We start from the raw sequence: 13,932 nt of genomic DNA, 5'->3' as shown, positions 1-13,932 counted from the left end.
CCTTGTAGACTGCTTGGCTCCGTGGTCCGCGCTGTGTCGGCGTGCCAACAGAACAGGCCCTCAGCCAGCCATGACATCAGATAACTGCTGCCCTCTCCACACGGGAAATATTCCTTTCTCTACAGCCAAACACTGGTAACGTGGTGCAACACAGCCAAGTACTGAGTGTATACGGCAATATCACCTTTCCCAGAGACAGCCGCAGCTAACGTACGGGTCACCGATTTCCTTGGAAATTTGATGATTGATCTACGCCAAAAATAAACAGTTTGACAAGTGTTGCATGTAAGCTTTGTGAAAGTATTCTTTCTGAATAGCTTAGACGTGTTAGTGAAATTCATAACTAGTTCGAGAAGGCAGTTCGTGATTAGGAAAGGTTAATCCAATGAAGTTCTACGTGTAGATTTCCAGCAAGATATACAGTAGTAGGACTGTACCGCGATTGAGCTATCTAAGGCATTTGACAGGGTAAATTATGGGAAACTACTGACAGAAATTAGTGCAATTGGACTAGGGATTGCAATAATTCACCAAGGAAGATGTTCAATAAATTTCCTCTTCGAGCCCCACTGTCGGCAGCCCTGAAGCTGGTTTTCCGTGGTTTACCATTTTCACACTAGGCAAATGCTGCGACTGAACTTTAATTAAGGCCACGGCCGATTCTTTCCCACCCCTAGGCCATTCCTATCCCATTGTCGCCATAAGCCCTATCTGTGTCGGTGCGACGTAAAGCAAGTAGGTAGTTAAAAAAAACCAAATTCTTTGCAATTATTTAAGAAAAGACTAGGTAAAGAACTGATAGGAAAGAGTGACTGAATAGGTGGCTATATTTCTAGAAAATGGAACTCAGAGAATTGCTACTTGCTTTTACGTCGCACCGACACAGATAGGTCTTATGGCGACGATGGGACAGGGAAGGGCTAGGAGTGGGAAGGAATCGGCCGTGGCTTTAATTACGGTACAGCCCCAGCATTTGCCTGGTGTGAAAATGGGAAACCACGGAAAACCATCTTCAGGGCTGCCGACAGTGGGGTTCGAACCTATTATCTCCCGAATACTGGATACTGGCCGCACTTAAGCGACTGCAGCTATCGAGCTCGGTGAATTCAGAGAATTAGAATAAGTGAAACCTTATCTAATCCTGTAATCATTAAGAGTGGAATTCCTCAAGGCAGTATTATTGAACCTTTATTGTTTTCAGCTCTCCACTGACAGCTCGGAACATACCACTTAGTCGAGCAGCTCGTCTTCTTTGTCCCAAGTCTACCCAGCGCAAACTTTGCAACATTTTTCGTAACGCTACTTTTTTTTGTCGGAAATCACCCAGAAAAATTCGATCTGCTTTTCTATGGATTTTTGCAGTTCCCGAATTAAGTAATCCTGGTGAGGGTCCCATACACTGGAACCATAGTCTTGTTGGTGTCTTACCAGAGACTTATAGGTCTTATGGCAACGATGGGATAGGAAAAGGCTAGGAGTTGGAAGGAATCGGCCGTGGACTTAATTAATTCATTTGCCTGGTGTGAAAATGGGAAACCACGCAAAACCATCTCAGGGCTGCCGACAGTGGGGTTCGAGCGCACTATTTCCCGGATACAAGCTCACAGCTGCTCGCCCCTAACCGCACGGCCAACTCGCCCGGTAAGTAACTACTAATTTAATAATTTGGTAAAGTGCTATTGCATTATTATCCTGGGAATTCAAAACTGGAACAGGTAGATAATTTCAAGCATTTAGAATGTGTGTTCTCCCAGGATGGCAGTGTAGTAAGTGAGATTAAATCAATGTGCAGCAAAGCTAATGCAGTAAACTCGCAATTGTGATCAACAGGAAAAGACTTACGAAGTGTTATATTTGGAACGTAGCGCTGTATGGCGCAGACTTGAACATTACGAAAGGAAGATGAGAGAAGATTGGAGGCACTAGACGTGCGGGTATGGAGGAGCATAGAAGGAGTGAATTGGGAAGACCGGGTAAGGAATGAGGAGGTATTACGAAGAGTTGGAGAAGAACGAAGTATGTTCCAAATCATTAGAAGGAGAAAATGAACTGGATCTGACATTGTTTGAGGAGGGAATGTTTACTGAAGGAAGGAATAGAAGGAACGGTGAAAGGCAAACGAGGAAGAGGAAGGAAAAGATTTCAAATGTTGAGCAATATCAAAGGAAAGACATGCTCGCACAAGAAAAACTTTGCGGAGGACAGGCAAAAGTGGAAGAGATTCGTCCCATGACAGGACCTGCCATAAGACAGAATACCTGGACGATGATGTATTCTGTAAGAAGGAAGTCAGCTCCCGGACGAAACTGTCTTTACATCGGTCTGTTTTCGGAACAGCTTTGCTCTACGAATGTCTCAGCTGGTCGGACTCAGAATATCATATTCATAAGTTAGAAGTGACAGACATGAATGATCGCTAGTACTAACAGGTGGGAAGAATGGCAGGAGGGCACTCTGAATGAGGAAATAAAAACTAAGTTGAGAATAAACTCGGTGGTGGGTTCATGTGAGGAGAATGGAGGAGAATAATGGACTTGGTTACGGATGGCAAGAGACGTAGAGGGAGACCTAGACGATGATGCTTAGACTCTGTTTCTAACGATTTAAAGAGGTATAGAATACTTTTTTGCTTTTTTATTTACGTCGCACCGACACAGATAGGTATTACGGCGATGATGGGACAGGATATGCCTAGGACTGGGAAAGAAGCGGCCGTGGTAAGGTACAGCCCCAGCATTTTCCTGGTATGAAAATGGGAAAACACGGAAAACCATCTTCAGGGCTTCCGACAGTAGGATTCGAACCCACTATCTCCCGGATGCGAGTTCATAGCTACGCACCTTTAACCGCACGGCCAACTCGCCCGGTAGGTATAGAACTAAGCAAGGCCACAAGGTAGTTACAAATAGAGCATTGTGGAGGTGTTATTTAAATTCACAGAGACTTGCAGACTGAACGTTCCTACAATGAAAATGCATATACTGTATGTGTTTATTGTCAGTCTGGATCTCCGTGGTTTTCTTAGTTATTATCGTTCGTTCGTAATCTGTTTTCCCTCCAGGGTCGGATTTTCCCTCGGACTTAGCGAGGGATCCCACCTATACCGCCTCAAGGGCAGTGTCCTGGAGCTTCAGACTCTGGGTCGGGGGATACAACTGGGGAGGATGACCAGTACCTCGCCCTGGAGGTCTCACCTGCTTTGCTGAACAGGGCCCTTGTGTGGGGATGGGAAGTGTGGAAGGGATAGACAAGGAAGAGGGAAGGAAGCAGCCGTGGTCTGAAGTTAGGTACCATTCCTGCATTTGCCTGGAGGAGAAGTGGGAAACCAAGGAAAACCACTTCCAGGATGGATGGGGAGGGAATGGAACCCCCCTCTACTCAGTTGACCTCCCGAGGCTGAGTGGACCCCGTTCCAGCCCTCGTACCACTTTTCAAATTAAGTGGCAGAGCCGGGAATCGAACCCGGGGGTGGCAGCTAATCACACTAACCACTACACCACAGAGGCGAACGTTATTTATCGTATGACTTTCATTGACGGGATGGTCCGAGGTCAGGTCTTTCTATTTGACTCCCATAGGAAACCTGCGCGCCTGGATGAGGGGTGACGATTATGAGGTAGGGAGAGGGTGAAACCCAATGTCGGCACGTAGTTTACTCCTGTCGAATAACACTCAGCGGTATGCTTAAAGCTTTACGTCTCCATCCGAGGAAGGAATAATCATCAACAGCGTCATGTGCCCTCACTCCATATGAGCACTGTGGACAGGTTTTCAATCCCGACTTTTGGCACGCAATCTATTGATTAGGAACTGTTCTCCTGTGGTGGGGGCGGTAGTATAACACCCACAATATCCGCTGCCTGTCGTAAGAGGCGACTAAAAGTGGCCTCAGGGGATCTCAAATTGCGATCGTTGGTTGGCAACCACGGGGCCATTAGCTGTGTTCTGGCGTTGCTTCCACTTACCTCTGCCAGGCTCCCCACTTTCATTTATCGTATCCGACCTCCCTAAGTCAACTCTTGATCTTTTCCGACCCCGATGGTATTAGAGCACTCGAGGCTTATGGAGCCTTTCATTTTCACGCCCTACCGAGCTCGATAGCTGCAGTCACTTAAGTGCGGCCAGTATCCAGTATTCGGGAGATAGTAGGTTCGAACCCCACTGTCGGCAGCCCTGAAAATGGTTTTCCGCGGTTTCCCATTTTCACACCAGGCAAATGCTGGGGCTGTACCTTAATTAAGGCCACAGCCGCTTCCTTCCCACTCCTAGCCATTTCCTGTCCCATCGTCGCCGTAAGACCTATCTGTGTCGGTGCGACGTAAAACAACTAGCAAAAAAAAAAAAAAAATGTTCACGCCCTTCGTGGCCGTTGTCTTTCTGTGACCGACACATTTATTTTTCGAAGTTTTGGTTCACTTCCATTCTTTCTCTCTGATTAGTGTTATAATATAGTCCGCCTCCGCAGTGTAACGGTTAGTGTTATTAGCTGCCGTCCTCGGAGGCCCGGGTTCGATTCCCGATACTGCCACAAAATTTAAGAATGGCAGGAGGGCTGGTAAATGGTTAACGTGGTACATGCAGCTCACTTCGAACGGAGGTGTGCCTGAAAAGAGAGCTGCACCACCACGGGATGACGACACGAGTTTGTTTTTAGTGTTATGTACAGGAGGGTTGCCCAGTTGTACTTCCTGTTAAAACAATAATCACCACCACCACCTCTTCTGCCCTGCCGGCCAGCACTCCGATGGTGAAAAATTCTTTCGACCTACGGAAATCGAACCGGCTAACCACTTCTACGCCTAAAAATCATGGCCACCGGGTGGATTTAAGTGTAATGCAGGATGCGTTTATTACGGAGTAAACTAAAAGAGACGACACCAATACCCAGTCCCCGAGCTGGATGAATTAACCATCCCTGACCCGGCTGGGATTTGAAGTCGGTTCATGGTCTGCATGATAGAACTTACCATCCAAAGAGCACACAGATCTGTTGAGCTCGTTGGTGAAATAAAACAACAAACGGCAGGTTTCTGTTGCTGCAGCAGATGACAGGTCTCGCTTTACGTGGTGTTGATCTAGACCTAACCTGAGTAAATACTGTCTTGGCTGATATCGGTTCTCCCTCAGGTAAAATGGCGCGGCTAGAATAAAGACTGCAGCGCAATATTCTCCACGAAGACGCCGTGCTTGGGGAAGAAGTCCAACCTCTTACAGGTAGTAGGACTATGTGAGTATCTTCTCATAGTCGATCAGATAATCGGAGGTGGGGTTGGGGGTAATGATCAGCTACAAAATGATACAACACAATTAAGGTGTGTGGCGCGCGCATGCATTATAAGGTCACTGATACAAGTGATTTGTGTTCATATTCAGATTGCAGTTCACTACGAAATACAGAACAAGAAAAAGATGATCAATATCAACAGTTTTACAGCGAATGGTATGTTCAGTATGCGATCTAAAATCCAACTTTCGAGGCTTCTTAGAAATAGAGGTCCGCCTCTCTGGTATAGTGGTTAGTGTGATTAGCTGCCACCCCCAGGAGGCCAGGCTCGATTCCCGGCTCTGCCACAAAATTTGAAAAGTGGTACGAGGGCTGCAACGGGGTCCCGTCAGCCTCAGGAGGTCAACTGAGTACAGGTGGGTTCGATTCCCTCCTCAGACTTTCCGTGGTTTATCCCTTCTCCTCCAGGCAAATGCCGGGATGGTACATAACTTAAGGCCTTGGCCGCTTCTTTCCCTCTTCCGTGTCTATCCCTTCCAATATTCCCATCCCCCATCAAGGCCCCTGTTCAACATAGCAGGTGAGGCCGCCTGGGCGAGGTACTGGTCATCCTCCCCAGTTGTATCCCCGGCCCAGTGTCTGAAGCTCCAGGACACTGCCCTTGAGGCAGTAGAGGTGGGATCCCTCGCTGAGTCTGGGCGAAAAACCGACCCTGGAGGGTAATCAAATAAAGAAGAAGAAGAAATAGAGTCTTCTCAGTTTTAATTACTGCGTTGATGGGATGAAAGTTCTTTATGGGGTCCACAGTCAGTACCTAGGTGTTAATACGAGGAAAGATCTTTAATGGGGTGATCACATAAATGGGATTGTAAATAAAGGGTACAGGTCTCTGCACGTGGTTATGAGGGTATTTAGGGATTGTAGTAAGGATGTAAAGGAGAGGGCAACCGAGCTCGATAGCTGCAGTCGTTTAAGTGCGACCGGTATCCAGTATTCGGGAGATAGTAGGTTCGAATCCCACTGTCGGCAGCCCTGAAAATGGTTTTCCGTGGTTTCCCATTTTCACACCAGGCAAATGCTGGGGCTGTACCTTAATTAAGGCCACGGCCGCTTCCTTCCCACTCCTAGCCCTTCCCTGTCCCATCGTCGCTATAAGACCTATCTGTGTCGGTGCGACGTAAAGCAACTAGAAAAAAAAAAGGAGAGGGCACACAAGTCTAGCTAGTGTGACGTAAAACCAATAGCATTATTGTTTCGTTAAATATCTATTTCAACCACGAATATCTGAAATTGTATGTTCCCTCACTGCGGATCTTCCGCGATTGAACGCCATTAGTTAATAATAATAATAATAATAATAAAATGAATAATGACGTGTGGCCTCCGAAGAAGCCTGGTACAGGTCTCTCGAGTTGACGCGGTATAGGCGACCTGCGCGCCTGTGAGGATGCGGCCCTATTTATGATGAATTTAATTATAAGGACGGCACACACAACCAGTCCCCAAGCCATCGGAATCAACCAATGAAGGTTAAAATCCCCCACCCAGCCGAGAATCGAATTCGGGACCACCGAGCTCGATAGCTGCAGTAGCTTAAGTGCGGCCAGTACGCAGTATTCGGGAGATAGTGGGTTCGAACCCCACTGTCGGCAGCCCTGAAATGGTTTTCCGTGGTTTGCCATGTTCACACCAGGCAAATGCTGGGGCTGTACCTTAATTAAGGCCACGGCCGATTCCTTCCCATTGCTAGCCCCTTACTATCCCATCGTCTGCGTAAGACCTGTCTGTGTCGGTGCGACGTAAAGCAACGTAAAAAAAAAAGAATTCGGGACCCACTGGACCAAAGTCCAGAACGCTAACCATTAAGCCTTAGAGCTGGATAATAATAATAGTAATAATATATTAATAAAAGTGGTTTACCGGACGTGAAAGGAGGAATTTCACTACTTGTGGCAAATACAGTAAAACCTATATTAACTGAAACACGGCTCAAACGAAACGATGGTTAAAAATAATAATTTTTGGGACTCGTTATCAAAATCGAGGTGGCAACATTGCTTGCAGCAAACAGCATACCGTAATTCTCCATCCGCACCCCATATTCCAGAACCCCGAATACCGTTAACTTACCCCTCCTACGCACATTCCGTGCATTATTTGCCGTCACAACAAGTGTTTCAGTACTTGCTTCGCCACGTATTGACCACAAGATCCTTCTATTTTTGACTTTGATCACTGTGCGCGCTGTTTTAAAATATCGGCGAAAAGGAAACGTGTTGTGATAGCGACTGAACAGAAAACTGAAGCAGTCAGACAGGTGGAAAACGGAGATTGTTACCAAACGTAGTAGCGGATTATGTTGTCGTTACCTCGACAGTATCTGACAGGGCAAAAGTGAAGCTAAAATTTCAGGAACACTTGTCGAACATTTCAAAACGCAAAAGTATAAAAAGGTCGAATATGAGAAATTAAACGAAGCCCTATTGTTGTAGTTTACCCAGAAACGTGCAGAAGAAATGCCGTTACCCTGATCTATATTTACGGTTTGTCGAACAAAGCAGCGAGTCCACACCAGCTGATACAATGCTCATCAGGCAGTGGCATGGCGTAGCTGCTCTCAAGCATTGCCACAGCAGACTTATCTGGCTAGCAAAGACTTCAGTTACAGAAGCAGGTCCACAATAACAAGGTATCTTGTATATTTCAGCTCAGTTTAGACCAACAGGATTTTTAACAAATCTCTACTTCAGCCACCTTTAAATTTTTTCATCTCCCCTCAGGCTCAAGAACTCAGTCTCACACTCTCAACAGAACACCTTGAAAGAGATAGGAAGTTCATATGCACAGAACATGTTCATTAGTATGTTCTGCAGAAACGATTAGCATTTCTGGCACCTAAGTTCAGCATGTGTCCTGTTGCCTAGTAGGCACTGGGTCCTTCATGGGCACTGATAACTTGTTCCATGCGTGATGGCATCGACGCGGATAAGGCGCAAATGACGTCCTGGGGTATAGCAATCCATGCTGAATTCACCTGGTTCCACACTTCATCTTTGGTGGTTGGCACTGGGTTACAGAGTCGCACCCGTCGTTTCACCATATCCCACACAGTTTTAACTGGCGAGAATTCCGGTGATCGGGCGGGCCAGGGCAAGAGTCTGACATCCTGTGACAACAAGAAGGCACGTGTTCTTGTAGCAAGATATGGTCGCGCACTGTCCTGCTGAAATATGGCGCCTGGTGTGTCGTGCAGGGAGGGTATGGCTACAGGTCGCAGTATTGTTATTCACATAGGTCGAACTGGTCACAGTGCCCTGGACACGCACCAACTGTGATTTGTGATTGTACCCAATAGAACCCCACACCACCCCACACCACCCCACACCATAAGGTCTTGAGTTGGCGCTGTATGTCTTGTGCGAATGCAGTCAATGTGATGCCTCTTCCCCTCTCTGCGGCGACCCAAAATGCGGCCATAATTTTCAAACAAACAGAACCTGGATTCATCCGAAAACACTATCTGCTGTCACTCCTGTCCCCAGTGACGTCGTTCCATACACCATTGCATTCTAGCATGTTTATGCACATTAGTCAAAGGTAGGCTGCAAAGTGGACGATGTGCCAGTAACCCAGACTGTAATGAATGGCGACGGACTGACACTCCTGATAAGGTACGATCTGTTACACTCTTTCATTGTTGCGCCAGAGCCGAGGAGGACGCAGATCTGTCCTGCAATGCCATTCGGATGAGATGTCGATCTTCTCAGGGGGTGGTATGGGTGGTACGACCAGGCCCATCTCATCGTGTTCTACGGCCTTCCGTGAACCATTCAGGAACCGTTGCACTGCCGGCACACTCCGTCCCACGCGAGCAGCAATTTCCCGGATAGATGCATCATGTTCCTTCATGCCAATAATTCGCCCTCTTTCAAACTCACTCATATGATGATACGGTTCTCGCATACGTCTGCGGGGCATCCTGCACGTCTTCTCAGGTCACACTGATCTATTACCTTCGGTTTGTAGCGACAACGAGAGCCGCAGGGACATTTTACCAGTCGGTGGTAGTGCGCTGAGATATCGAAGTGGACCTTGAACCTGAGGGCCGACATGGTCCAAATGCTAATCATTTCTTCAGAACATACCAAAGCACATGTCCTGTGAATATGAACTTACTATTTCTAGTCTTTCAAGGTGTTCTGGTTTTTACGAATGAGTGTGTCAATCAATCAATCAATCAATCAATCACTACAGATCTGCATTTAGGGCAATCGTCCAGGTGGTAGATTTCCTATCTGTTGTTTTCCTAGCCTTTTCTTAAACAATTGCAAAGAAATTGGAAATTAATTGAACATCTCCCTTGGTAAGTTATTCCAGTCCCTAACTCCCCTTCCTATAAACGAATATTTGCCCCGATTTGTCTTCTTGTATTCCAACTTTATCTTCATATTGTGATCTTTCCTACTTTTAAAGACACCACTCAAACTCATTCGTCTACTGATGTCCTCCCACGCCTACTCTCCACTGACAGCTCGGAACATACCACTTAGTCGAGCAGCTCGTCTCCTTTCTCCCAAGTCTTCCCAGCCCAAACTTTGCAGCATTTTTGTAACGCTAATCTTTTGTCGGAAATCGCCCAGAACAAATCGAGCTGCTTTTCATTGGATTTTTTCCAGTTCTTGAATCAAGTAATGCTGGTGAGGGTCCCATACAGTGGAACCGTACTCTAGTTGGGGTCTTACCAGAGACTCATATGCCCTCTCCTTTACATCCTTACTACAACCCCTAAATACCCTCACAACCATGTGCAGAGATCTGTACCCTTTTTTTTCAATCATATTTATGTGATTACCCCAATGAAGGTATTTCCTTATATTAAGACCTAGGTATTCGCAATGATCCCCAAAGGGATTTTTCACCCCATCAACGCAGTAATTAAAACTGAGAGGATTTTCCCTATTTGTGAAACTCACAACCTGACTTTTAACCCCGTTTATCAACATACCATTGCCTGATGTCCATCTCACAACATTATCGAGGTCACGTTGCAGTTGCTCACAATCTTGTAACTTATTTCTTACTCTGTACAGAATAACACTGTATGCAAAATGCCTTATCTTTGATTCCACTTCTTTACACATATTATTAGTATATGTAAAAGAAAATATAAAGGTCCAATAATACTGTCTTGAGGAATTCCCCTCTTAATTATTGCAGAGTCAGATAAAGATTCGCCTACTCTAATTTCTCTGAGATCTATTTTCTAGAAACAGAGCCACCCATTCAGTCACTCTTTTGTACTCCTGTTTATCTTCACTCCTCGGCTGCGTAGTGCTTTTCTCCATTCTTCCATCCATTCCGCACACAGTACCACATCATCAGCAAACATCGGGGACCGTGGACTCCCTCTGTCAACATGTCCATGATAAATACAAACAGTAATGGACAGAGGACAGAACCTTGGTGTACTCCTACGTGCACAGGAAAGGCTTCTGTGATTCCGGATATACAGTAGATCTGGCCTACAAATCTAAACCTACAAGGAATGTGAAGGGACATAGATTATCATGCGTTCTTTTAAGCGAATTGTACGTGTCGTGCCTTTAGTGATAAACTCGAAAACCTAAACCTCTACATAACTTGTCCACAACATTTTCATAAAACTCCTGCGGGACTAAATTCCGGCACCTCGGCGTCTCCGAAAATCGTAAAAGTAGTTAGTAGGACGTAAAGCCAATACTATGATTTTTATCATCATCATCATCATCATCATCATCATCATCATAAATACATCAGCGTACCTGTTTACTTCCTAATTCACACATTGGGAAAGACAAGCCGAACTCTTGTTTTGTTTACATGGACCTGTCATCACTGACGATATCTGTACGGCAGTAGAAATGTAAATACAGCAACCGTACTCTTGTATAATGAAAGCCATATTTCAAGATAATTTTCGGATAAAACAGGGTGTTTCAAAAAGAATATATGTATTTCGAATGCATATATTTATTAAACTGTAAGACATACGAATATAAAACGTTACACACATATATACTCTACCAGGAAAAGTTCGTGGGTTTAGGGCCTGAGAAGGATCTCAGGTAGTGGAAGTTGATTTTGGAGCCGATACAGAGCAGGATAGAATCGCAGGGCGAATAATAGATGGTTATACCTTTTCCAAACAATTTATTAATAATGTTAAATGATTCATCACCCTGCAATATCAATATAGGACTCAGATATTTTGTTGAAATCAAAAATGTTAACGTAAATCTTCTTGAATTCAGTTCGTGAAAATAAATAAATCTCACAGATCCTATAGTCTTTTGTGGAAACACAAAATGTCAGTTCTTCAGCTAAAGTTTCTCAGTTTGTTAGCCTTGAAATATAGAACACTTGAAAATCCTAGAGTTCTTCTATGTAAAATTAATTTATCATTAAAAGATGAATTTTGAGAAATGATGAAAAACTACGAAATATCGTCACACGGAGCACTGAGTAAACCACTGATCGAGATTGATAAGAAAAAGTCAGTCAGTTTGTGGCTACTCACTTAATAAAGAAAATCTGGCTTACGGTACAAATGTTGATGGGAATCTGGAACATTCCGCGGGGTGCGGACGAAGACTCGAACTCGATGTTCCACGAAGAAACCACGTTGACGTCCCTCGATGGGTACCATAGATGAGATGATGTTGAAGGTAGCTGGATCTTGTAGAATTTCACCAAGATTTCCGCTGCTCGTAGAGGTGATTTTAGCACACGGAAAGTTCATTTGGTGCAAGTAGTATTTACAGATGCTATCATTCACTGTTAAACACAGTTCAGTTCGTACGTTAAGTTTATGACGTTAAATGAATAATCACAGTCCTTGCTGCATAAAACACTATTTTAAATCGTCACTGAGAACGTACATAAGTACACAGTTCAAACACTTGAAAAAGTTACGTGTAATATTTCTCATTACAGTCTCTGACCACAGTCTTTGAATCGTTATCCTAGCAGATAACACTGATTTTCTGGTGGTGATAAAATTATATTACTTAAGAAAAAGTTCTTAATGTTCACCAAGTGTATCACTGTAGTAAGTCATGTCCTAATATGACACGTAAATAAAGAGACACAGTTCCAGGATGTACTGTATTAGAAAAAATGAGTCTTAGAGTAGTTAGAGTTATTGTACACGACAGTTTCTGTTTATTAACTAAGTCCACACGTCATGTTCTACTTTGTGAATGTCAAATATTTAACTTCGTACTTCAATAATTTCACACGAGTTATACTTCGAAATGTCTGTGAATTATATCGTAGTCGCGGCACGATAAACTAATTACGGTGCGACGTCTTTTACAAGTACGACGGCGATTGATTATCCCATAATTTCGTCTCCGCGAAACGCGACGGAAAGTACTGTCTTCGATTCTGCACGGACATAATGTACGATAGTCAGTCTCCCCTCTGTCTCACTCACACACACATACTGCACTGCTCTGCACTGCACTGCTAGACTGTACTGCTGAACTGAACTGCCTGTTAGCCTTGACCTAGTGGCATATATATCTGCGCCAGGAGGGGTGGTATTCTAAGTCATGTGACCGAGAGTGCTCGATCTTCTTAAACTTTATATTGTTATAACTCAGAAACTACTGGCCAGATTGCTTTGAGATTTACAAGATTTTACTTTTACGATGTCTGCTACAATTTGGCGTTGGTCCTGTTCAAATTGGTTGAGGCGTTAAAACGTTCACGAGAGAAAAATTCTTTCGAGAAATATCTCTAGGGGAGGCAAGTTTCAAGCGGTAGGTGACGTCACTTGGCCTCGCCTGGTCGCTCGTGGAGTCCGGTACGTACTGGAATATTCCTTCGCTCAGCTGATCGCATGGCGGACGGAAATCGTATATTGAAATAATTTTTTTCAATTGATATGTGCCAGGACCTAGGCCTTCCTAGTACAATACGAACCTCTCAAGTTCATATTACAGATGTTCAATATGTCGTCCATCAGCGACATGAACAATATCACATTGATACTCAGATTCCTCCCACACTCAGGCAAGCATGTGCTTAAGCGTCACTGATGTTATGGCAGAACGGATCCGGTTCTACAACTCGTCCAGGTTCGGTGGGAGTGGTGGTACATAAACGTTGTCTTTAACGAAACCCCACAGGAAGAAGTCACAGGGTGTCAAATCCGGTAACCGTGGAACCCAGCTGAGACATACTAAGTCACCAGCTCCTTGACAACCAATCCAACGGTTCGGTAGAGTTTCATTCAGATATTCACGCACTTGGCGACTCCAGTGAGTCTTCGTGCAGCCTCGGAAACAACCGTTTTGTAACATAGCGAGATACTGCTGACCATTACCCGTGTTTCCTTCAAAGAAGAATGGGCCGTAAACAGATGATCGGGATATCGCACAAAACACATTGACTTTGGGCGAATCTCGTACGTGTTCAGTGACTGCATGTGGGTTCTGTAGGCCCAAAATTGGAACATTGTGTCTGTTCACGTGACCACTAACATGGAAAGTCGCTTCATCACTGAACACGATGCGTTGTGCGAAAGTGTTATCATTGTCAATAGCATCAAGAATCTCGTTACAAAATGCCACACGTTTGCGTTTGTCATCAGGATGCAGAGCTTGTAACAGCTGTAACTTGTACGGCTTCATAACCTACCGACGTCCCAAAACACGCTAATTTGT

This window comes from Anabrus simplex, chromosome 5 (assembly GCF_040414725.1).
Source record: "Anabrus simplex isolate iqAnaSimp1 chromosome 5, ASM4041472v1, whole genome shotgun sequence".
Lineage (NCBI taxonomy): Eukaryota > Metazoa > Arthropoda > Insecta > Orthoptera > Tettigoniidae > Anabrus > Anabrus simplex.
The sequence above is the reverse complement of the archived record's forward strand: the minus strand, read 5'-3'. Positions refer to the sequence as shown.